Consider the following 21,893-nt stretch of genomic DNA (forward strand, 5'->3'; position numbering starts at 1 on the left):
GTCTCTGCAGAAAGTGGGCACTGAGTTGAAACTACTTTCTTGAATTGATTGCACAGTTAAGTACCCTTGTTGCTCGGCACTGTTGCCATTATGGAATCGGAGCGATTGAGAAAGACAACGGTCCGTATTGTAGAATAGAATCCTGTTGTGCTCTTTTTAGTGACCAATCGACACCAGGATACCAGGAATACATAAACATGATAAAACAGGAAGAAAAGTAATGAATTCAAATGTAATGCATTTTATTTAGAAAAGTCCACAAAACCTGGACCATTCAAAACTTGCAGTGAGTGATTAATAAGAGGATCTGAAACTATGTCAAAGGAAATGAATAGGTAAGACATGAAAATCACAAAGAATCTGGTGCTCTAGATGGATATTGTGTCAAGTGTCATGCCCATGAGACTCTGTGACACATGTTTCGGAAAATATCTGGCTTCAACAGGTGAAGGATTACTTGAAAAGTCAAGCAAGTTAGCAAGGATGTTCCAACCTAGAAGAGGGCATTTCAGTGTGAGGGCATCATAGAAGTCATCATTAGAGACAATTAATACATTATCACTAAGTCAATGACCTCCTAGTTATTATCTTTACCAAGTGGGTGGCCGTGAGACAGTGATCACCACAGATAGGAAGTCAGAGATGTCAGGTGAAATGAAAATATGCCAGGCAAGAAATCTAGTTTGTAGAAATCATCAATTTTTGAAACAGAGTAAGAAAAATGCTGGAACTCTAGAATAGTGTCCATAATGGAAAAATCTTACAGCAATTCTTAAATTTCGTAAAGTGCGAATGCCAAGAATATAACACACAGTGCATCGAATTTACGCATTTGGCCAATCCAAAGCAGTTGCTAAGGATTGGTGCATGTCAGGACTATTTGTCCCTATTTTGAGTTCATCTTCATTTCCATCTCTAGAAAGTACCAGTATATACACATTTTTTAGAAGACAAAACATCAGAAGCCGAACTAAAAGCTATTTCAGTGCATATAAATCAAAATACTATAAATAAGGATGGCGAGGAGTAGCAACCACCGCACTGTATACTCTCTTCAATCAAAAGTGTTCAATATGAATTGCAGAAGGGTTTGTGTTGCAGGAGTTGTTCCTTTCTTTACCTTGCTCACTGGACCATCATATGCAAGGTGTGTTTTCCATACTCACAGACTTGCTTTACATGTTGACTGTGTTTTTTTCATGTTTTTGTTGTTTTTGCCATGGGGTGTTTATTCTGTGTGTGAATTGGTATTCAGCTGGTCTATTACGGTCAGATCAGTGCTTTTCCATCAAGTGGTCCTGTGGCCTAATGGATAAGGCATCAGCCTCCGAAGCTGGGGATTGTGGGTTCAAGTCCCACCTGGTTCTTCAATTATTTTTAATTTTGATCTTAATTAAATATGAACGAATTTCAACATATATTAACATAAAGATGATTAAAAGGTCTCATCAATGAAAATCATAACACTCATTTCATTCACCTTGTCAATACTGATATATTACCGCGAGACTATGCAGTAAAGACATGTGAATCTTGTCCTGTCTTCATAGAGCTGCCTTGCAACTGTGACATGTCACTTAATATTTTGTTTCTCAGGGAGTATAGCAGCAGAGAAACAGATACTGCTAATTCAATTCCTTATGAGGGCCCCAGCATTTAAGATGTTACTCTTAAGTGAGCTCCCATGTAGCCACCAATTGCTGAAAAGTGTCTTCCTCAGGTGCCATCTCAACTGTGAAGAGAATCCTCTTAAGCTAGCCTCCTTGCAGTGACATGGCACTGAGAATCATTTTCCTCAGTGAGAATCTCTGCAGTGAAAAAGTTTCTCTTAAGGGATTGTCTCTGTCGTGGAATGTTACAGGAAGTCCTCTTGGTTGGGTAGTGTCCCTGGATTGTAGATCATCTTTTTATAGAGCTGCACTGCACTCATATGTTACTGAACAGCAGCTTCCTCTGCAAGAATACTAGCAGTAGAAAATATAGTCTTATGAGAATGAAGCCTGCTGTAAGAGCACCCGAAATAGCCCTACTGCCAGTGTCTCTGCAGAAAGTGGACACTGAGTTGAAACTACTTTCTTGAATTGATTGCACAGTTAAGTACCCTTGTTGCTTGGCACTGTTGCCATTATGGAATCGGAGCGATTGAGAAAGACAATGGTCCGTATTGTAGAATAGAATCCTGTTGTGCTCGTTTTAGTGACCAATCGACACCAGTATACCAGGAATACATAAACATGATAAAACAGGAAGAAAAGTAATGAATTCAAATGTAATGCATTTTATTTAGAAAAGTCCACAAAACCTGCATTCAAAACTTGCAGTGAGTGATTAATAAGAGGATCTGAAACTATGTCAAAGGAAATGAATAGGTAAGACATGAAAATCACAAAAAATCTGGTGCTCAAGATGAATATTGTGTCAAGTGTCATGCCCATGAGACTCTGTGACACATGTTTCGGAAAATATCTGGCTTCAACAGGTGAAGGATTACTTGAAAAGTCAAGCAAATTGGCAAGGATGTTCCAACCTAGAAGAGGGCATTGCAGTGTGAGGGCATCATAGAAGTCATCATTAGAGACAATGAATACATTATCACTAAGTCAATGACCTCCTAGTTATTATCTTTACCAAGTGGGTGGCCGTGAGACAGTGATCACCACAGATAGGAAGTCAGAGATGTCAGGTGAAATGAAAATATGCCAGGCAAGAAATCTAGTTTGTAGAAATCATCAATTTTTGAGACAGAGTAAGAAAAATGCTGGAACTCTAGAATAGTGTCCATAATGGAAAAATCTTACAGCAATTCTTAAATTTTGTAAAGTGCGAATGCCAAGAATATAACACACAGTGCATCGAATTTACGCATTTGGCCAATCCAAAGCAGTTGCTAAGGATTGGTGTATGTCAGGACTATTTGTCCCTATTTTGAGTTCATCTTCATTTCCATTTGTAGAAAGTACCAGTACATACACATTTTCTAGAAGACAAAACATCAGAAGCCAAACTAAAAGCTATTTCAGTGCATATAAATCAAAATACTATAAATAAGGATGGCGAGGAGTAGCAACCACCGCACTGTATACTCTCTTCAATCAAAAGTGTTCAATATGAATTGCGGAAGGGTTTGTGTTGCAGGAGTTGTTCCTTTCTTTACCTTCGCTCACTGGACCATCATATGCAAGGTGTGTTTTCCAAACTCACAGACTTGCTCTACATGTTGACTGTGTTTTTTTTTCATGTTTTTGTTGTTTTTGCCATGTGTTGTTTATTCTGTGTTTGAATTGGTGTTCAGTTGGTCTGTTATGGTCAGATCAGTGCTTTTTTGTCAAGTGGCCCTGTGGCCTAATGGATAAGGCATCAGCCTCCGAAGCTGGGGATTGTGGGTTCAAGTCCCACCTGGGTCCTCAATTATTTTTAATTTTGATCTTAATTAAATATGAACGAATTTCAACATATATTAACATAAAGATGATTAAAAGGTCTCATCAATGAAAATCATAACACTCATTTCATTCACCTTGTCAATACTGATATATTACCGCGAGACTATGCAGTAAAGACATGTGAATCTTGTCCTGTCTTCATAGAGCTGCCTTGCAACTGTGACATGTCACTTAATATTTTGTTTCTCAGGGAGTATAGCAGCAGAGAAACAGATACTGCTAATTCAATTCCTTATGAGGGCCCCAGCATTTAAGATGTTACTCTTAAGTGAGCTCCCATGTAGCCACCAATTGCTGAAAAGTGTCTTCCTCAGGTGCCATCTCAACTGTGAAGAGAATCCTCCTAAGCTAGCCTCCTTGCAGTGACATGGCACTGAGAATCATTTTCCTCAGTGAGAATCTCTGCAGTGAAAAAGTTTCTCTTAAGGGATTGTCTCTGTCGTGGAATGTTACAGGAAGTCCTCTTGGTTGGGTAGTGTCCCTGGATTGTAGATCATCTTTTTATAGAGCTGCACTGCACTCATATGTTACTGAACAGCACCTTCCTCTGCAAGAATACTAGCAGTAGAAAATATAGTCTTATGAGAATGAAGCCTGCTGTAAGAGCACCCGAAATAGCCCTACTGCCACTGTCTCTGCAGAAAGTGGACACTGAGTTGAAACTACTTTCTTGAATTGATTGCACAGTTAAGTACCCTTGTTGCTCGGCACTGTTGCCATTATGGAATCGGAGCGATTGAGAAAGACAACGGTCCGTATTGTAGAATAGAATCCTGTTGTGCTCTTTTTAGTGACCAATCGACACCAGTATACCAGGAATACATAAACATGATAAAACAGGAAGAAAAGTAATGAATTCAAATGTAATTCATTTCATTTAGAAAAGTCCACAAAACCTGCACCATTCAAAACTTGCAGTGAGTGATTAATAAGAGGATCTGAAACTATGTCAAAGGAAATGAATAGGTAAGACATGAAAATCACAAAAAATCTGGTGCTCAAGATGGATATTGTGTCAAGTGTCATGCCCATGAGACTCTGTGACACATGTTTCGGAAAATATCTGGCTTCAACAGGTGAAGGATTACTTGAAAAGTCAAGCAAGTTAGCAAGGATGTTCCAACCTAGAAGAGGGCATTGCAGTGTGAGGGCATCATAGAAGTCATCATTAGAGACAATGAATACATTATCACTAAGTCAATGACCTCCTAGTTATTATCTTTACCAAGTGGGTGGCCGTGAGACAGTGATCACCACAGATAGGAAGTCAGAGATGTCAGGTGAAATGAAAATATGCCAGGCAAGAAATCTAGTTTGTAGAAATCATCAATTTTTGAGACAGAGTAAGAAAAATGCTGGAACTCTAGAATAGTGTCCATAATGGAAAAATCTTACAGCAATTCTTAAATTTTGTAAAGTGCGAATGCCAAGAATATAACACACAGTGCATCGAATTTACGCATTTGGCCAATCCAAAGCAGTTGCTAAGGATTGGTGTATGTCAGGACTATTTGTCCCTATTTTGAGTTCATCTTCATTTCCATTTGTAGAAAGTACCAGTACATACATATTTTTTAGAAGACAAAACATCAGAAGCCAAACTAAAAGCTATTTCAGTGCATATAAATCAAAATACTATAAATAAGGATGGCGAGGAGTAGCAACCACCGCACTGTATACTCTCTTCAATCAAAAGTGTTCAATATGAATTGCGGAAGGGTTTGTGTTGCAGGAGTTGTTCCTTTCTTTACCTTCGCTCACTGGACCATCATATGCAAGGTGTGTTTTCCAAACTCACAGACTTGCTCTACATGTTGACTGTGTTTTTTTTCATGTTTTTGTTGTTTTTGCCATGGGTTGTTTATTCTGTGTTTGAATTGGTGTTCAGTTGGTCTGTTATGGTCAGATCAGTGCTTTTTTATCAAGTGGCCCTGTGGCCTAATGGATAAGGCATCAGCCTCCGAAGCTGGGGATTGTGGGTTCAAGTCCCACCTGGGTCCTCAATTATTTTTAATTTTGATCTTAATTAAATATTAACGAATTTCAACATATATTAACATAAAGATGATTAAAAGGTCTCATCAATGAAAATCATAACACTCATTTCATTCACCTTGTCAATACTGATATATTACCGCGAGACTATGCAGTAAAGACATGTGATTCTTGTCCTGTCTTCATAGAGCTGCCTTGCAACTGTGACATGTCACTTAATATTTTGTTTCTCAGGGAGTATAGCAGCAGAGAAACAGATACTGCTAATTCAATTCCTTATGAGGGCCCCAGCATTTAAGATGTTACTCTTAAGTGAGCTCCCATGTAGCCACCAATTGCTGAAAAGTGTCTTCCTCAGGTGCCATCTCAACTGTGAAGAGAATCCTCCTAAGCTAGCCTCCTTGCAGTGACATGGCACTGAGAATCATTTTCCTCAGTGAGAATCTCTGCAGTGAAAAAGTTTCTCTTAAGGGATTGTCTCTGTCGTGGAATGTTACAGGAAGTCCTCTTGGTTGGGTAGTGTCCCTGGATTGTAGATCATCTTTTTATAGAGCTGCACTGCACTCATATGTTACTGAACAGCACCTTCCTCTGCAAGAATACTAGCAGTAGAAAATATAGTCTTATGAGAATGAAGCCTGCTGTAAGAGCACCCGAAATAGCCCTACTGCCACTGTCTCTGCAGAAAGTGGACACTGAGTTGAAACTACTTTCTTGAATTGATTGCACAGTTAAGTACCCTTGTTGCTCGGCACTGTTGCCATTATGGAATCGGAGCGATTGAGAAAGACAACGGTCCGTATTGTAGAATAGAATCCTGTTGTGCTCTTTTTAGTGACCAATCGACACCAGTATACCAGGAATACATAAACATGATAAAACAGGAAGAAAAGTAATGAATTCAAATGTAATGCATTTTATTTAGAAAAGTCCACAAAACCTGGACCATTCAAAACTTGCAGTGAGTGATTAATAAGAGGATCTGAAACTATGTCAAAGGAAATGAATAGGTAAGACATGAAAATCACAAAGAATCTGGTGCTCTAGATGGATATTGTGTCAAGTGTCATGCCCATGAGACTCTGTGACACATGTTTCGGAAAATATCTGGCTTCAACAGGTGAAGGATTACTTGAAAAGTCAAGCAAGTTAGCAAGGATGTTCCAACCTAGAAGAGGGCATTTCAGTGTGAGGGCATCATAGAAGTCATCATTAGAGACAATTAATACATTATCACTAAGTCAATGACCTCCTAGTTATTATCTTTACCAAGTGGGTGGCCGTGAGACAGTGATCACCACAGATAGGAAGTCAGAGATGTCAGGTGAAATGAAAATATGCCAGGCAAGAAATCTAGTTTGTAGAAATCATCAATTTTTGAAACAGAGTAAGAAAAATGCTGGAACTCTAGAATAGTGTCCATAATGGAAAAATCTTACAGCAATTCTTAAATTTCGTAAAGTGCGAATGCCAAGAATATAACACACAGTGCATCGAATTTACGCATTTGGCCAATCCAAAGCAGTTGCTAAGGATTGGTGCATGTCAGGACTATTTGTCCCTATTTTGAGTTCATCTTCATTTCCATCTGTAGAAAGTACCAGTATATACACATTTTTTAGAAGACAAAACATCAGAAGCCGAACTAAAAGCTATTTCAGTGCATATAAATCAAAATACTATAAATAAGGATGGCGAGGAGTAGCAACCACCGCACTGTATACTCTCTTCAATCAAAAGTGTTCAATATGAATTGCAGAAGGGTTTGTGTTGCAGGAGTTGTTCCTTTCTTTACCTTGCTCACTGGACCATCATATGCAAGGTGTGTTTTCCATACTCACAGACTTGCTTTACATGTTGACTGTGTTTTTTTCATGTTTTTGTTGTTTTTGCCATGGGGTGTTTATTCTGTGTGTGAATTGGTATTCAGCTGGTCTATTACGGTCAGATCAGTGCTTTTCCATCAAGTGGTCCTGTGGCCTAATGGATAAGGCATCAGCCTCCGAAGCTGGGGATTGTGGGTTCAAGTCCCACCTGGTTCTTCAATTATTTTTAATTTTGATCTTAATTAAATATGAACGAATTTCAACATATATTAACATAAAGATGATTAAAAGGTCTCATCAATGAAAATCATAACACTCATTTCATTCACCTTGTCAATACTGATATATTACCGCGAGACTATGCAGTAAAGACATGTGAATCTTGTCCTGTCTTCATAGAGCTGCCTTGCAACTGTGACATGTCACTTAATATTTTGTTTCTCAGGGAGTATAGCAGCAGAGAAACAGATACTGCTAATTCAATTCCTTATGAGGGCCCCAGCATTTAAGATGTTACTCTTAAGTGAGCTCCCATGTAGCCACCAATTGCTGAAAAGTGTCTTCCTCAGGTGCCATCTCAACTGTGAAGAGAATCCTCCTAAGCTAGCCTCCTTGCAGTGACATGGCACTGAGAATCATTTTCCTCAGTGAGAATCTCTGCAGTGAAAAAGTTTCTCTTAAGGGATTGTCTCTGTCGTGGAATGTTACAGGAAGTCCTCTTGGTTGGGTAGTGTCCCTGGATTGTAGATCATCTTTTTATAGAGCTGCACTGCACTCATATGTTACTGAACAGCACCTTCCTCTGCAAGAATACTAGCAGTAGAAAATATAGTCTTATGAGAATGAAGCCTGCTGTAAGAGCACCCGAAATAGCCCTACTGCCACTGTCTCTGCAGAAAGTGGACACTGAGTTGAAACTACTTTCTTGAATTGATTGCACAGTTAAGTACCCTTGTTGCTCGGCACTGTTGCCATTATGGAATCGGAGCGATTGAGAAAGACAACGGTCCGTATTGTAGAATAGAATCCTGTTGTGCTCTTTTTAGTGACCAATCGACACCAGTATACCAGGAATACATAAACATGATAAAACAGGAAGAAAAGTAATGAATTCAAATGTAATTCATTTCATTTAGAAAAGTCCACAAAACCTGCACCATTCAAAACTTGCAGTGAGTGATTAATAAGAGGATCTGAAACTATGTCAAAGGAAATGAATAGGTAAGACATGAAAATCACAAAAAATCTGGTGCTCAAGATGGATATTGTGTCAAGTGTCATGCCCATGAGACTCTGTGACACATGTTTCGGAAAATATCTGGCTTCAACAGGTGAAGGATTACTTGAAAAGTCAAGCAAGTTAGCAAGGATGTTCCAACCTAGAAGAGGGCATTGCAGTGTGAGGGCATCATAGAAGTCATCATTAGAGACAATGAATACATTATCACTAAGTCAATGACCTCCTAGTTATTATCTTTACCAAGTGGGTGGCCGTGAGACAGTGATCACCACAGATAGGAAGTCAGAGATGTCAGGTGAAATGAAAATATGCCAGGCAAGAAATCTAGTTTGTAGAAATCATCAATTTTTGAGACAGAGTAAGAAAAATGCTGGAACTCTAGAATAGTGTCCATAATGGAAAAATCTTACAGCAATTCTTAAATTTTGTAAAGTGCGAATGCCAAGAATATAACACACAGTGCATCGAATTTACGCATTTGGCCAATCCAAAGCAGTTGCTAAGGATTGGTGTATGTCAGGACTATTTGTCCCTATTTTGAGTTCATCTTCATTTCCATTTGTAGAAAGTACCAGTACATACACATTTTCTAGAAGACAAAACATCAGAAGCCAAACTAAAAGCTATTTCAGTGCATATAAATCAAAATACTATAAATAAGGATGGCGAGGAGTAGCAACCACCGCACTGTATACTCTCTTCAATCAAAAGTGTTCAATATGAATTGCGGAAGGGTTTGTGTTGCAGGAGTTGTTCCTTTCTTTACCTTCGCTCACTGGACCATCATATGCAAGGTGTGTTTTCCAAACTCACAGACTTGCTCTACATGTTGACTGTGTTTTTTTTTCATGTTTTTGTTGTTTTTGCCATGTGTTGTTTATTCTGTGTTTGAATTGGTGTTCAGTTGGTCTGTTATGGTCAGATCAGTGCTTTTTTGTCAAGTGGCCCTGTGGCCTAATGGATAAGGCATCAGCCTCCGAAGCTGGGGATTGTGGGTTCAAGTCCCACCTGGGTCCTCAATTATTTTTAATTTTGATCTTAATTAAATATGAACGAATTTCAACATATATTAACATAAAGATGATTAAAAGGTCTCATCAATGAAAATCATAACACTCATTTCATTCACCTTGTCAATACTGATATATTACCGCGAGACTATGCAGTAAAGACATGTGAATCTTGTCCTGTCTTCATAGAGCTGCCTTGCAACTGTGACATGTCACTTAATATTTTGTTTCTCAGGGAGTATAGCAGCAGAGAAACAGATACTGCTAATTCAATTCCTTATGAGGGCCCCAGCATTTAAGATGTTACTCTTAAGTGAGCTCCCATGTAGCCACCAATTGCTGAAAAGTGTCTTCCTCAGGTGCCATCTCAACTGTGAAGAGAATCCTCCTAAGCTAGCCTCCTTGCAGTGACATGGCACTGAGAATCATTTTCCTCAGTGAGAATCTCTGCAGTGAAAAAGTTTCTCTTAAGGGATTGTCTCTGTCGTGGAATGTTACAGGAAGTCCTCTTGGTTGGGTAGTGTCCCTGGATTGTAGATCATCTTTTTATAGAGCTGCACTGCACTCATATGTTACTGAACAGCACCTTCCTCTGCAAGAATACTAGCAGTAGAAAATATAGTCTTATGAGAATGAAGCCTGCTGTAAGAGCACCCGAAATAGCCCTACTGCCACTGTCTCTGCAGAAAGTGGACACTGAGTTGAAACTACTTTCTTGAATTGATTGCACAGTTAAGTACCCTTGTTGCTCGGCACTGTTGCCATTATGGAATCGGAGCGATTGAGAAAGACAACGGTCCGTATTGTAGAATAGAATCCTGTTGTGCTCTTTTTAGTGACCAATCGACACCAGTATACCAGGAATACATAAACATGATAAAACAGGAAGAAAAGTAATGAATTCAAATGTAATTCATTTCATTTAGAAAAGTCCACAAAACCTGCACCATTCAAAACTTGCAGTGAGTGATTAATAAGAGGATCTGAAACTATGTCAAAGGAAATGAATAGGTAAGACATGAAAATCACAAAAAATCTGGTGCTCAAGATGGATATTGTGTCAAGTGTCATGCCCATGAGACTCTGTGACACATGTTTCGGAAAATATCTGGCTTCAACAGGTGAAGGATTACTTGAAAAGTCAAGCAAGTTAGCAAGGATGTTCCAACCTAGAAGAGGGCATTGCAGTGTGAGGGCATCATAGAAGTCATCATTAGAGACAATGAATACATTATCACTAAGTCAATGACCTCCTAGTTATTATCTTTACCAAGTGGGTGGCCGTGAGACAGTGATCACCACAGATAGGAAGTCAGAGATGTCAGGTGAAATGAAAATATGCCAGGCAAGAAATCTAGTTTGTAGAAATCATCAATTTTTGAGACAGAGTAAGAAAAATGCTGGAACTCTAGAATAGTGTCCATAATGGAAAAATCTTACAGCAATTCTTAAATTTTGTAAAGTGCGAATGCCAAGAATATAACACACAGTGCATCGAATTTACGCATTTGGCCAATCCAAAGCAGTTGCTAAGGATTGGTGTATGTCAGGACTATTTGTCCCTATTTTGAGTTCATCTTCATTTCCATTTGTAGAAAGTACCAGTACATACACATTTTTTAGAAGACAAAACATCAGAAGCCAAACTAAAAGCTATTTCAGTGCATATAAATCAAAATACTATAAATAAGGATGGCGAGGAGTAGCAACCACCGCACTGTATACTCTCTTCAATCAAAAGTGTTCAATATGAATTGCGGAAGGGTTTGTGTTGCAGGAGTTGTTCCTTTCTTTACCTTCGCTCACTGGACCATCATATGCAAGGTGTGTTTTCCAAACTCACAGACTTGCTCTACATGTTGACTGTGTTTTTTTTCATGTTTTTGTTGTTTTTGCCATGGGTTGTTTATTCTGTGTTTGAATTGGTGTTCAGTTGGTCTGTTATGGTCAGATCAGTGCTTTTTTATCAAGTGGCCCTGTGGCCTAATGGATAAGGCATCAGCCTCCGAAGCTGGGGATTGTGGGTTCAAGTCCCACCTGGGTCCTCAATTATTTTTAATTTTGATCTTAATTAAATATTAACGAATTTCAACATATATTAACATAAAGATGATTAAAAGGTCTCATCAATGAAAATCATAACACTCATTTCATTCACCTTGTCAATACTGATATATTACCGCGAGACTATGCAGTAAAGACATGTGAATCTTGTCCTGTCTTCATAGAGCTGCCTTGCAACTGTGACATGTCACTTAATATTTTGTTTCTCAGGGAGTATAGCAGCAGAGAAACAGATACTGCTAATTCAATTCCTTATGAGGGCCCCAGCATTTAAGATGTTACTCTTAAGTGAGCTCCCATGTAGCCACCAATTGCTGAAAAGTGTCTTCCTCAGGTGCCATCTCAACTGTGAAGAGAATCCTCCTAAGCTAGCCTCCTTGCAGTGACATGGCACTGAGAATCATTTTCCTCAGTGAGAATCTCTGCAGTGAAAAAGTTTCTCTTAAGGGATTGTCTCTGTCGTGGAATGTTACAGGAAGTCCTCTTGGTTGGGTAGTGTCCCTGGATTGTAGATCATCTTTTTATAGAGCTGCACTGCACTCATATGTTACTGAACAGCACCTTCCTCTGCAAGAATACTAGCAGTAGAAAATATAGTCTTATGAGAATGAAGCCTGCTGTAAGAGCACCCGAAATAGCCCTACTGCCACTGTCTCTGCAGAAAGTGGACACTGAGTTGAAACTACTTTCTTGAATTGATTGCACAGTTAAGTACCCTTGTTGCTCGGCACTGTTGCCATTATGGAATCGGAGCGATTGAGAAAGACAACGGTCCGTCCTGTAGAATAGAATCCTGTTGTGCTCTTTTTAGTGACCAATCGACACCAGTATACCAGGAATACATAAACATGATAAAACAGGAAGAAAAGTAATGAATTCAAATGTAATGCATTTTATTTAGAAAAGTCCACAAAACCTGCACCATTCAAAACTTGCAGTGAGTGATTAATAAGAGGATCTGAAACTATGTCAAAGGAAATGAATAGGTAAGACATGAAAATCACAAAAAATCTGGTGCTCAAGATGGATATTGTGTCAAGTGTCATGCCCATGAGACTGTGTGACACATGTTTCGGAAAATATCTGGCTTCAACAGGTGAAGGATTACTTGAAAAGTCAAGCAAGTTAGCAAGGATGTTCCAACCTAGAAGAGGGCATTGCAGTGTGAGGGCATCATAGAAGTCATCATTAGAGACAATGAATACATTATCACTAAGTCAATGACCTCCTAGTTATTATCTTTACCAAGTGGGTGGCCGTGAGACAGTGATCACCACAGATAGGAAGTCAGAGATGTCAGGTGAAATGAAAATATGCCAGGCAAGAAATCTAGTTTGTAGAAATCATCAATTTTTGAGACAGAGTAAGAAAAATGCTGGAACTCTAGAATAGTGTCCATAATGGAAAAATCTTACAGCAATTCTTAAATTTTGTAAAGTGCGAATGCCAAGAATATAACACACAGTGCATCGAATTTACGCATTTGGCCAATCCAAAGCAGTTGCTAAGGATTGGTGCATGTCAGAACTATTTGTCCCTATTTTGAGTTCATCTTCATTTCCATCTGTAGAAAGTACCAGTATATACACATTTTTTAGAAGACAAAACATCAGAAGCCGAACTAAAAGCTATTTCAGTGCATATAAATCAAAATACTATAAATAAGGATGGCGAGGAGTAGCAACCACCGCACTGTATACTCTCTTCAATCAAAAGTGTTCAATATGAATTGCGGAAGGGTTTGTGTTGCAGGAGTTGTTCCTTTCTTTACCTTCGCTCACTGGACCATCATATGCAAAGTGCGAATGCCAAGAATATAACACACAGTGCATCGAATTTACGCATTTGGCCAATCCAAAGCAGTTGCTAAGGATTGGTGTATGTCAGGACTATTTGTCCCTATTTTGAGTTCATCTTCATTTCCATCTGTAGAAAGTACCAGTACATACACATTTTTTAGAAGACAAAACATCAGAAGCCGAACTAAAAGCTATTTCAGTGCATATAAATCAAAATACTATAAATAAGGATGGCGAGGAGTAGCAACCACCGCACTGTATACTCTCTTCAATCAAAAGTGTTCAATATGAATTGCGGAAGGGTTTGTGTTGCAGGAGTTGTTCCTTTCTTTACCTTCGCTCACTGGGCCATCATATGCAAGGTGTGTTTTCCAAACTCACAGACTTGCTCTACATGTTGACTGTGTTTTTTTTTCATGTTTTTGTTGTTTTTGCCATGGGGTGTTTATTCTGTGTTTGAATTGGTGTTCAGTTGGTCTATTATGGTCAGATCAGTGCTTTTCTATCAAGTGGCCCTGTGGCCTAATGGATAAGGCATCAGCCTCCGAAGCTGGGGATTGTGGGTTCAAGTCCCCCCTGGGTCGTCAATTATTTTTAATTTTGATCTTAATTAAATATGAACGAATTTCAACATATATTAACATAAAGATGATTAAAAGGTCTCATCATGAAAATCATCACACTCATTTCATTCAACTTGTCAATACTGATATATTACCGCGAGACTATGCAGTAAAGACACGTGAATCTTGTCCTGTCTTCATAGAGCTGCCTTGCAACTGTGACATGTCACTTAATATTTTGTTTCTCAGGGAGTATAGCAGCAGAGAAACAGATACTGCTAATTCAATTCCTTATGAGGGCCCCAGCATTTAAGATGTTACTCTTAAGTGAGCTCCCATGTAGCCACCAATTGCTGAAAAGTGTCTTCCTCAGGTGCCATCTCAACTGTGAAGAGAATCCTCCTAAACTAGCCTCCTTGCAGTGACATGGCACTGAGAATCATTTTCCTCAGTGAGAATCCCTGCAGTGAAAAAGTTTCTCTTAAGGGATTGTCTCTGTCGTGGAATGTTACAGGAAGTCCTCTTGGTTGGGTAGTGTCCCTGGATTGTAGATCATCCTTTTATAGAGCTGCACTGCACTCATATGTTACTGAACAGCACCTTCCTCTGCAAGAATACCAGCAGTAGAAAATATAGTCTTATGAGAATGAAGCCTGCTGTAAGAGCACCCGAAATAGCCCTACTGCCAGTGTCTCTGCAGAAAGTGGGCACTGAGTTGAAACTACTTTCTTGAATTGATTGCACAGTTAAGTACCCTTGTTGCTCGGCACTGTTGCCATTATGGAATCGGAGCGATTGAGAAAGACAACGGTCCGTATTGTAGAATAGAATCCTGTTGTGCTCTTTTTAGTGACCAATCGACACCAGGATACCAGGAATACATAAACATGATAAAACAGGAAGAAAAGTAATGAATTCAAATGTAATGCATTTTATTTAGAAAAGTCCACAAAACCTGGACCATTCAAAACTTGCAGTGAGTGATTAATAAGAGGATCTGAAACTATGTCAAAGGAAATGAATAGGTAAGACATGAAAATCACAAAGAATCTGGTGCTCTAGATGGATATTGTGTCAAGTGTCATGCCCATGAGACTCTGTGACACATGTTTCGGAAAATATCTGGCTTCAACAGGTGAAGGATTACTTGAAAAGTCAAGCAAGTTAGCAAGGATGTTCCAACCTAGAAGAGGGCATTTCAGTGTGAGGGCATCATAGAAGTCATCATTAGAGACAATTAATACATTATCACTAAGTCAATGACCTCCTAGTTATTATCTTTACCAAGTGGGTGGCCGTGAGACAGTGATCACCACAGATAGGAAGTCAGAGATGTCAGGTGAAATGAAAATATGCCAGGCAAGAAATCTAGTTTGTAGAAATCATCAATTTTTGAAACAGAGTAAGAAAAATGCTGGAACTCTAGAATAGTGTCCATAATGGAAAAATCTTACAGCAATTCTTAAATTTCGTAAAGTGCGAATGCCAAGAATATAACACACAGTGCATCGAATTTACGCATTTGGCCAATCCAAAGCAGTTGCTAAGGATTGGTGCATGTCAGGACTATTTGTCCCTATTTTGAGTTCATCTTCATTTCCATCTCTAGAAAGTACCAGTATATACACATTTTTTAGAAGACAAAACATCAGAAGCCGAACTAAAAGCTATTTCAGTGCATATAAATCAAAATACTATAAATAAGGATGGCGAGGAGTAGCAACCACCGCACTGTATACTCTCTTCAATCAAAAGTGTTCAATATGAATTGCAGAAGGGTTTGTGTTGCAGGAGTTGTTCCTTTCTTTACCTTGCTCACTGGACCATCATATGCAAGGTGTGTTTTCCATACTCACAGACTTGCTTTACATGTTGACTGTGTTTTTTTCATGTTTTTGTTGTTTTTGCCATGGGGTGTTTATTCTGTGTGTGAATTGGTATTCAGCTGGTCTATTACGGTCAGATCAGTGCTTTTCCATCAAGTGGTCCTGTGGCCTAATGGATAAGGCATCAGCCTCCGAAGCTGGGGATTGTGGGTTCAAGTCCCACCTGGTTCTTCAATTATTTTTAATTTTGATCTTAATTAAATATGAACGAATTTCAACATATATTAACATAAAGATGATTAAAAGGTCTCATCAATGAAAATCATAACACTCATTTCATTCACCTTGTCAATACTGATATATTACCGCGAGACTATGCAGTAAAGACATGTGAATCTTGTCCTGTCTTCATAGAGCTGCCTTGCAACTGTGACATGTCACTTAATATTTTGTTTCTCAGGGAGTATAGCAGCAGAGAAACAGATACTGCTAATTCAATTCCTTATGAGGGCCCCAGCATTTAAGATGTTACTCTTAAGTGAGCTCCCATGTAGCCACCAATTGCTGAAAAGTGTCTTCCTCAGGTGCCATCTCAACTGTGAAGAGAATCCTCTTAAGCTAGCCTCCTTGCAGTGACATGGCACTGAGAATCATTTTCCTCAGTGAGAATCTCTGCAGTGAAAAAGTTTCTCTTAAGGGATTGTCTCTGTCGTGGAATGTTACAGGAAGTCCTCTTGGTTGGGTAGTGTCCCTGGATTGTAGATCATCTTTTTATAGAGCTGCACTGCACTCATATGTTACTGAACAGCAGCTTCCTCTGCAAGAATACTAGCAGTAGAAAATATAGTCTTATGAGAATGAAGCCTGCTGTAAGAGCACCCGAAATAGCCCTACTGCCAGTGTCTCTGCAGAAAGTGGACACTGAGTTGAAACTACTTTCTTGAATTGATTGCACAGTTAAGTACCCTTGTTGCTTGGCACTGTTGCCATTATGGAATCGGAGCGATTGAGAAAGACAATGGTCCGTATTGTAGAATAGAATCCTGTTGTGCTCGTTTTAGTGACCAATCGACACCAGTATACCAGGAATACATAAACATGATAAAACAGGAAGAAAAGTAATGAATTCAAATGTAATGCATTTTATTTAGAAAAGTCCACAAAACCTGCATTCAAAACTTGCAGTGAGTGATTAATAAGAGGATCTGAAACTATGTCAAAGGAAATGAATAGGTAAGACATGAAAATCACAAAAAATCTGGTGCTCAAGATGAATATTGTGTCAAGTGTCATGCCCATGAGACTCTGTGACACATGTTTCGGAAAATATCTGGCTTCAACAGGTGAAGGATTACTTGAAAAGTCAAGCAAATTGGCAAGGATGTTCCAACCTAGAAGAGGGCATTGCAGTGTGAGGGCATCATAGAAGTCATCATTAGAGACAATGAATACATTATCACTAAGTCAATGACCTCCTAGTTATTATCTTTACCAAGTGGGTGGCCGTGAGACAGTGATCACCACAGATAGGAAGTCAGAGATGTCAGGTGAAATGAAAATATGCCAGGCAAGAAATCTAGTTTGTAGAAATCATCAATTTTTGAGACAGAGTAAGAAAAATGCTGGAACTCTAGAATAGTGTCCATAATGGAAAAATCTTACAGCAATTCTTAAATTTTGTAAAGTGCGAATGCCAAGAATATAACACACAGTGCATCGAATTTACGCATTTGGCCAATCCAAAGCAGTTGCTAAGGATTGGTGTATGTCAGGACTATTTGTCCCTATTTTGAGTTCATCTTCATTTCCATTTGTAGAAAGTACCAGTACATACACATTTTTTAGAAGACAAAACATCAGAAGCCAAACTAAAAGCTATTTCAGTGCATATAAATCAAAATACTATAAATAAGGATGGCGAGGAGTAGCAACCACCGCACTGTATACTCTCTTCAATCAAAAGTGTTCAATATGAATTGCGGAAGGGTTTGTGTTGCAGGAGTTGTTCCTTTCTTTACCTTCGCTCACTGGACCATCATATGCAAGGTGTGTTTTCCAAACTCACAGACTTGCTCTACATGTTGACTGTGTTTTTTTTTCATGTTTTTGTTGTTTTTGCCATGGGTTGTTTATTCTGTGTTTGAATTGGTGTTCAGTTGGTCTGTTATGGTCAGATCAGTGCTTTTTTATCAAGTGGCCCTGTGGCCTAATGGATAAGGCATCAGCCTCCGAAGCTGGGGATTGTGGGTTCAAGTCCCACCTGGGTCCTCAATTATTTTTAATTTTGATCTTAATTAAATATGAACGGATTTCAACATATATTAACATAAAGATGATTAAAAGGTCTCATCAATGAAAATCATAACACTCATTTCATTCACCTTGTCAATACTGATATATTACCGCGAGACTATGCAGTAAAGACATGTGAATCTTGTCCTGTCTTCATAGAGCTGCCTTGCAACTGTGACATGTCACTTAATATTTTGTTTCTCAGGGAGTATAGCAGCAGAGAAACAGATACTGCTAATTCAATTCCTTATGAGGGCCCCAGCATTTAAGATGTTACTCTTAAGTGAGCTCCCATGTAGCCACCAATTGCTGAAAAGTGTCTTCCTCAGGTGCCATCTCAACTGTGAAGAGAATCCTCCTAAGCTAGCCTCCTTGCAGTGACATGGCACTGAGAATCATTTTCCTCAGTGAGAATCTCTGCAGTGAAAAAGTTTCTCTTAAGGGATTGTCTCTGTCGTGGAATGTTACAGGAAGTCCTCTTGGTTGGGTAGTGTCCCTGGATTGTAGATCATCTTTTTATAGAGCTGCACTGCACTCATATGTTACTGAACAGCACCTTCCTCTGCAAGAATACTAGCAGTAGAAAATATAGTCTTATGAGAATGAAGCCTGCTGTAAGAGCACCCGAAATAGCCCTACTGCCACTGTCTCTGCAGAAAGTGGACACTGAGTTGAAACTACTTTCTTGAATTGATTGCACAGTTAAGTACCCTTGTTGCTCGGCACTGTTGCCATTATGGAATCGGAGCGATTGAGAAAGACAACGGTCCGTATTGTAGAATAGAATCCTGTTGTGCTCTTTTTAGTGACCAATCGACACCAGTATACCAGGAATACATAAACATGATAAAACAGGAAGAAAAGTAATGAATTCAAATGTAATTCATTTCATTTAGAAAAGTCCACAAAACCTGCACCATTCAAAACTTGCAGTGAGTGATTAATAAGAGGATCTGAAACTATGTCAAAGGAAATGAATAGGTAAGACATGAAAATCACAAAAAATCTGGTGCTCAAGATGGATATTGTGTCAAGTGTCATGCCCATGAGACTCTGTGACACATGTTTCGGAAAATATCTGGCTTCAACAGGTGAAGGATTACTTGAAAAGTCAAGCAAGTTAGCAAGGATGTTCCAACCTAGAAGAGGGCATTGCAGTGTGAGGGCATCATAGAAGTCATCATTAGAGACAATGAATACATTATCACTAAGTCAATGACCTCCTAGTTATTATCTTTACCAAGTGGGTGGCCGTGAGACAGTGATCACCACAGATAGGAAGTCAGAGATGTCAGGTGAAATGAAAATATGCCAGGCAAGAAATCTAGTTTGTAGAAATCATCAATTTTTGAGACAGAGTAAGAAAAATGCTGGAACTCTAGAATAGTGTCCATAATGGAAAAATCTTACAGCAATTCTTAAATTTTGTAAAGTGCGAATGCCAAGAATATAACACACAGTGCATCGAATTTACGCATTTGGCCAATCCAAAGCAGTTGCTAAGGATTGGTGTATGTCAGGACTATTTGTCCCTATTTTGAGTTCATCTTCATTTCCATCTGTAGAAAGTACCAGTACATACACATTTTTTAGAAGACAAAACATCAGAAGCCAAACTAAAAGCTATTTCAGTGCATATAAATCAAAATACTATAAATAAGGATGGCGAGGAGTAGCAACCACCGCACTGTATACTCTCTTCAATCAAAAGTGTTTAATATGAATTGCGGAAGGGTTTGTGTTGCAGGAGTTGTTCCTTTCTTTACCTTCGCTCACTGGACCATCATATGCAAGGTGTGTTTTCCAAACTCACAGACTTGCTCTACATGTTGACTGTGTTTTTTTTTCATGTTTTTGTTGTTTTTGCCATGGGGTGTTTATTCTGTGTTTGAATTGGTGTTCAGTTGGTCTGTTATGGTCAGATCAGTGCTTTTTTATCAAGTGGCCCTGTGGCCTAATGGATAAGGCATCAGCCTCCGAAGCTGGGGATTGTGGGTTCAAGTCCCACCTGGGTCGTCAATTATTTTTAATTTTGATCTTAATTAAATATGAACGAATTTCAACATATATTAACATAAAGATGATTAAAAGGTCTCATCAATGAAAATCATCACACTCATTTCATTCACCTTGTCAATACTGATATATTACCGCGAGACTATGCAGTAAAGACATGTGAATCTTGTCCTGTCTTCATAGAGCTGCCTTGCAACTGTGACATGTCACTTAATATTTTGTTTCTCACGGAGTATAGCAGCAGAGAAACAGATACTGCTAATTCAATTTCTTATGAGGGCCCCAGCATTTAAGATGTTACTCTTAAGTGAGCTCCCATGTAGCCACCAATTGCTGAAAAGTGTCTTCCTCAGGTGCCATCTCAACTGTGAAGAGAATCCTCCTAAGCTAGCCTCCTTGCAGTGACATGGCACTGAGAATCATTTTCCTCAGTGAGAATCTCTGCAGTGAAAAAGTTTCTCTTAAGGGATTGTCTCTGTTGTGGAATGTTACAGGAAGTCCTCTTGGTTGGGTAGTGTCCCTGGATTGTAGATCATCCTTTTATAGAGCTGCACTGCACTCATATGTTACTGAACAGCACCTTCCTCTGCAAGAATACTAGCAGTAGAAAATATAGTCTTATGAGAATGAAGCCTGCTGTAAGAGCACCCGAAATAGCCCTACTGCCAGTGTCTCTGCAGAAAGTGGACACTGAGTTGAAACTACTTTCTTGAATTGATTGCACAGTTAAGTACCCTTTTTGCTCGGCACTGTTGCCATTATGGAATCGGAGCGATTGAGAAAGACAACGGTCCGTATTGTAGAATAGAATCCTGTTGTGCTCTTTTTAGTGACCAATCGACACCAGTATACCAGGAATACATAAACATGATAAAACAGGAAGAAAAGTAATGAATTCAAATGTAATGCATTTTATTTAGAAAAGTCCACAAAACCTGCACCATTCAAAACTTGCAGTGAGTGATTAATAAGAGGATCTGAAACTATGTCAAAGGAAATGAATAGGTAAGACATGAAAATCACAAAAAATCTGGTGCTCAAGATGGATATTGTGTCAAGTGTCATGCCCATGAGACTCTGTGACACATGTTTCGGAAAATATCTGGCTTCAACAGGTGAAGGATTACTTGAAAAGTCAAGCAAGTTAGCAAGGATGTTCCAACCTAGAAGAGGGCATTGCAGTGTGAGGGCATCATAGAAGTCATCATTAGAGACAATGAATACATTATCACTAAGTCAATGACCTCCTAGTTATTATCTCTACCAAGTGGGTGGCCTTGAGACAGTGATCACCACAGATAGGAAGTCAGAGATGTCAGGTGAAATGAAAATATGCCAGGCAAGAAATCTAGTTTGTAGAAATCATCAATTTTTGAGACAGAGTAAGAAAAATGCTGGAACTCTAGAATAGTGTCCATAATGGAAAAATCTTACAGCAATTCTTAAATTTTGTAAAGTGCGAATGCCAAGAATATAACACACAGTGCATCGAATTTACGCATTTGGCCAATCCAAAGCAGTTGCTAAGGATTGGTGTATGTCAGGACTATTTGTCCCTATTTTGAGTTCATCTTCATTTCCATCTGTAGAAAGTACCAGTACATACACATTTTTTAGAAGACAAAACATCAGAAGCCAAACTAAAAGCTATTTCAGTGCATATAAATCAAAATACTATAAATAAGGATGGCGAGGAGTAGCAACCACCGCACTGTATACTCTCTTCAATCAAAAGTGTTCAATATGAATTGCGGAAGGGTTTGTGTTGCAGGAGTTGTTCCTTTCTTTACCTTCGCTCACTGGACCATCATATGCAAGT

The 21,893-nt window shown here is 38.9% G+C and overlaps 10 non-coding genes across 10 annotated transcripts; all 10 read left to right on the forward strand.

The window, feature by feature from the left end:
• Positions 1-1,294: 1,294 nt before the first annotated feature.
• On the forward strand, positions 1,295-1,367 carry TRNAR-CCG (transfer RNA arginine (anticodon CCG)). Its single transcript has one exon. It is a non-coding gene; the product is annotated as a tRNA-Arg (tRNA).
• A 1,964-nt stretch (positions 1,368-3,331) lies between these two features.
• TRNAR-CCG (transfer RNA arginine (anticodon CCG)) lies at positions 3,332-3,404 on the forward strand. Its single transcript has one exon. It is a non-coding gene; the product is annotated as a tRNA-Arg (tRNA).
• Positions 3,405-5,370: 1,966 nt separating this feature from the next.
• Positions 5,371-5,443, forward strand: TRNAR-CCG (transfer RNA arginine (anticodon CCG)). The gene has a single exon. It is a non-coding gene; the product is annotated as a tRNA-Arg (tRNA).
• Positions 5,444-7,407: 1,964 nt separating this feature from the next.
• On the forward strand, positions 7,408-7,480 carry TRNAR-CCG (transfer RNA arginine (anticodon CCG)). The gene has a single exon. It is a non-coding gene; the product is annotated as a tRNA-Arg (tRNA).
• A 1,967-nt stretch (positions 7,481-9,447) lies between these two features.
• On the forward strand, positions 9,448-9,520 carry TRNAR-CCG (transfer RNA arginine (anticodon CCG)). The gene has a single exon. It is a non-coding gene; the product is annotated as a tRNA-Arg (tRNA).
• Positions 9,521-11,486: 1,966 nt separating this feature from the next.
• On the forward strand, positions 11,487-11,559 carry TRNAR-CCG (transfer RNA arginine (anticodon CCG)). The gene has a single exon. It is a non-coding gene; the product is annotated as a tRNA-Arg (tRNA).
• A 2,329-nt stretch (positions 11,560-13,888) lies between these two features.
• Positions 13,889-13,961, forward strand: TRNAR-CCG (transfer RNA arginine (anticodon CCG)). The gene has a single exon. It is a non-coding gene; the product is annotated as a tRNA-Arg (tRNA).
• Positions 13,962-15,924: 1,963 nt separating this feature from the next.
• TRNAR-CCG (transfer RNA arginine (anticodon CCG)) lies at positions 15,925-15,997 on the forward strand. Its single transcript has one exon. It is a non-coding gene; the product is annotated as a tRNA-Arg (tRNA).
• A 1,964-nt stretch (positions 15,998-17,961) lies between these two features.
• Positions 17,962-18,034, forward strand: TRNAR-CCG (transfer RNA arginine (anticodon CCG)). The gene has a single exon. It is a non-coding gene; the product is annotated as a tRNA-Arg (tRNA).
• Positions 18,035-20,001: 1,967 nt separating this feature from the next.
• Positions 20,002-20,074, forward strand: TRNAR-CCG (transfer RNA arginine (anticodon CCG)). The gene has a single exon. It is a non-coding gene; the product is annotated as a tRNA-Arg (tRNA).
• The last annotated feature ends 1,819 nt before the right edge of the window (positions 20,075-21,893 follow it).

Source organism: Ambystoma mexicanum, chromosome 3q, assembly GCF_040938575.1.
Source record: "Ambystoma mexicanum isolate Mex_15411 chromosome 3q, UKY_AmexF1_1, whole genome shotgun sequence".
NCBI classification, from domain to species: Eukaryota; Metazoa; Chordata; class Amphibia; order Caudata; family Ambystomatidae; genus Ambystoma; species Ambystoma mexicanum.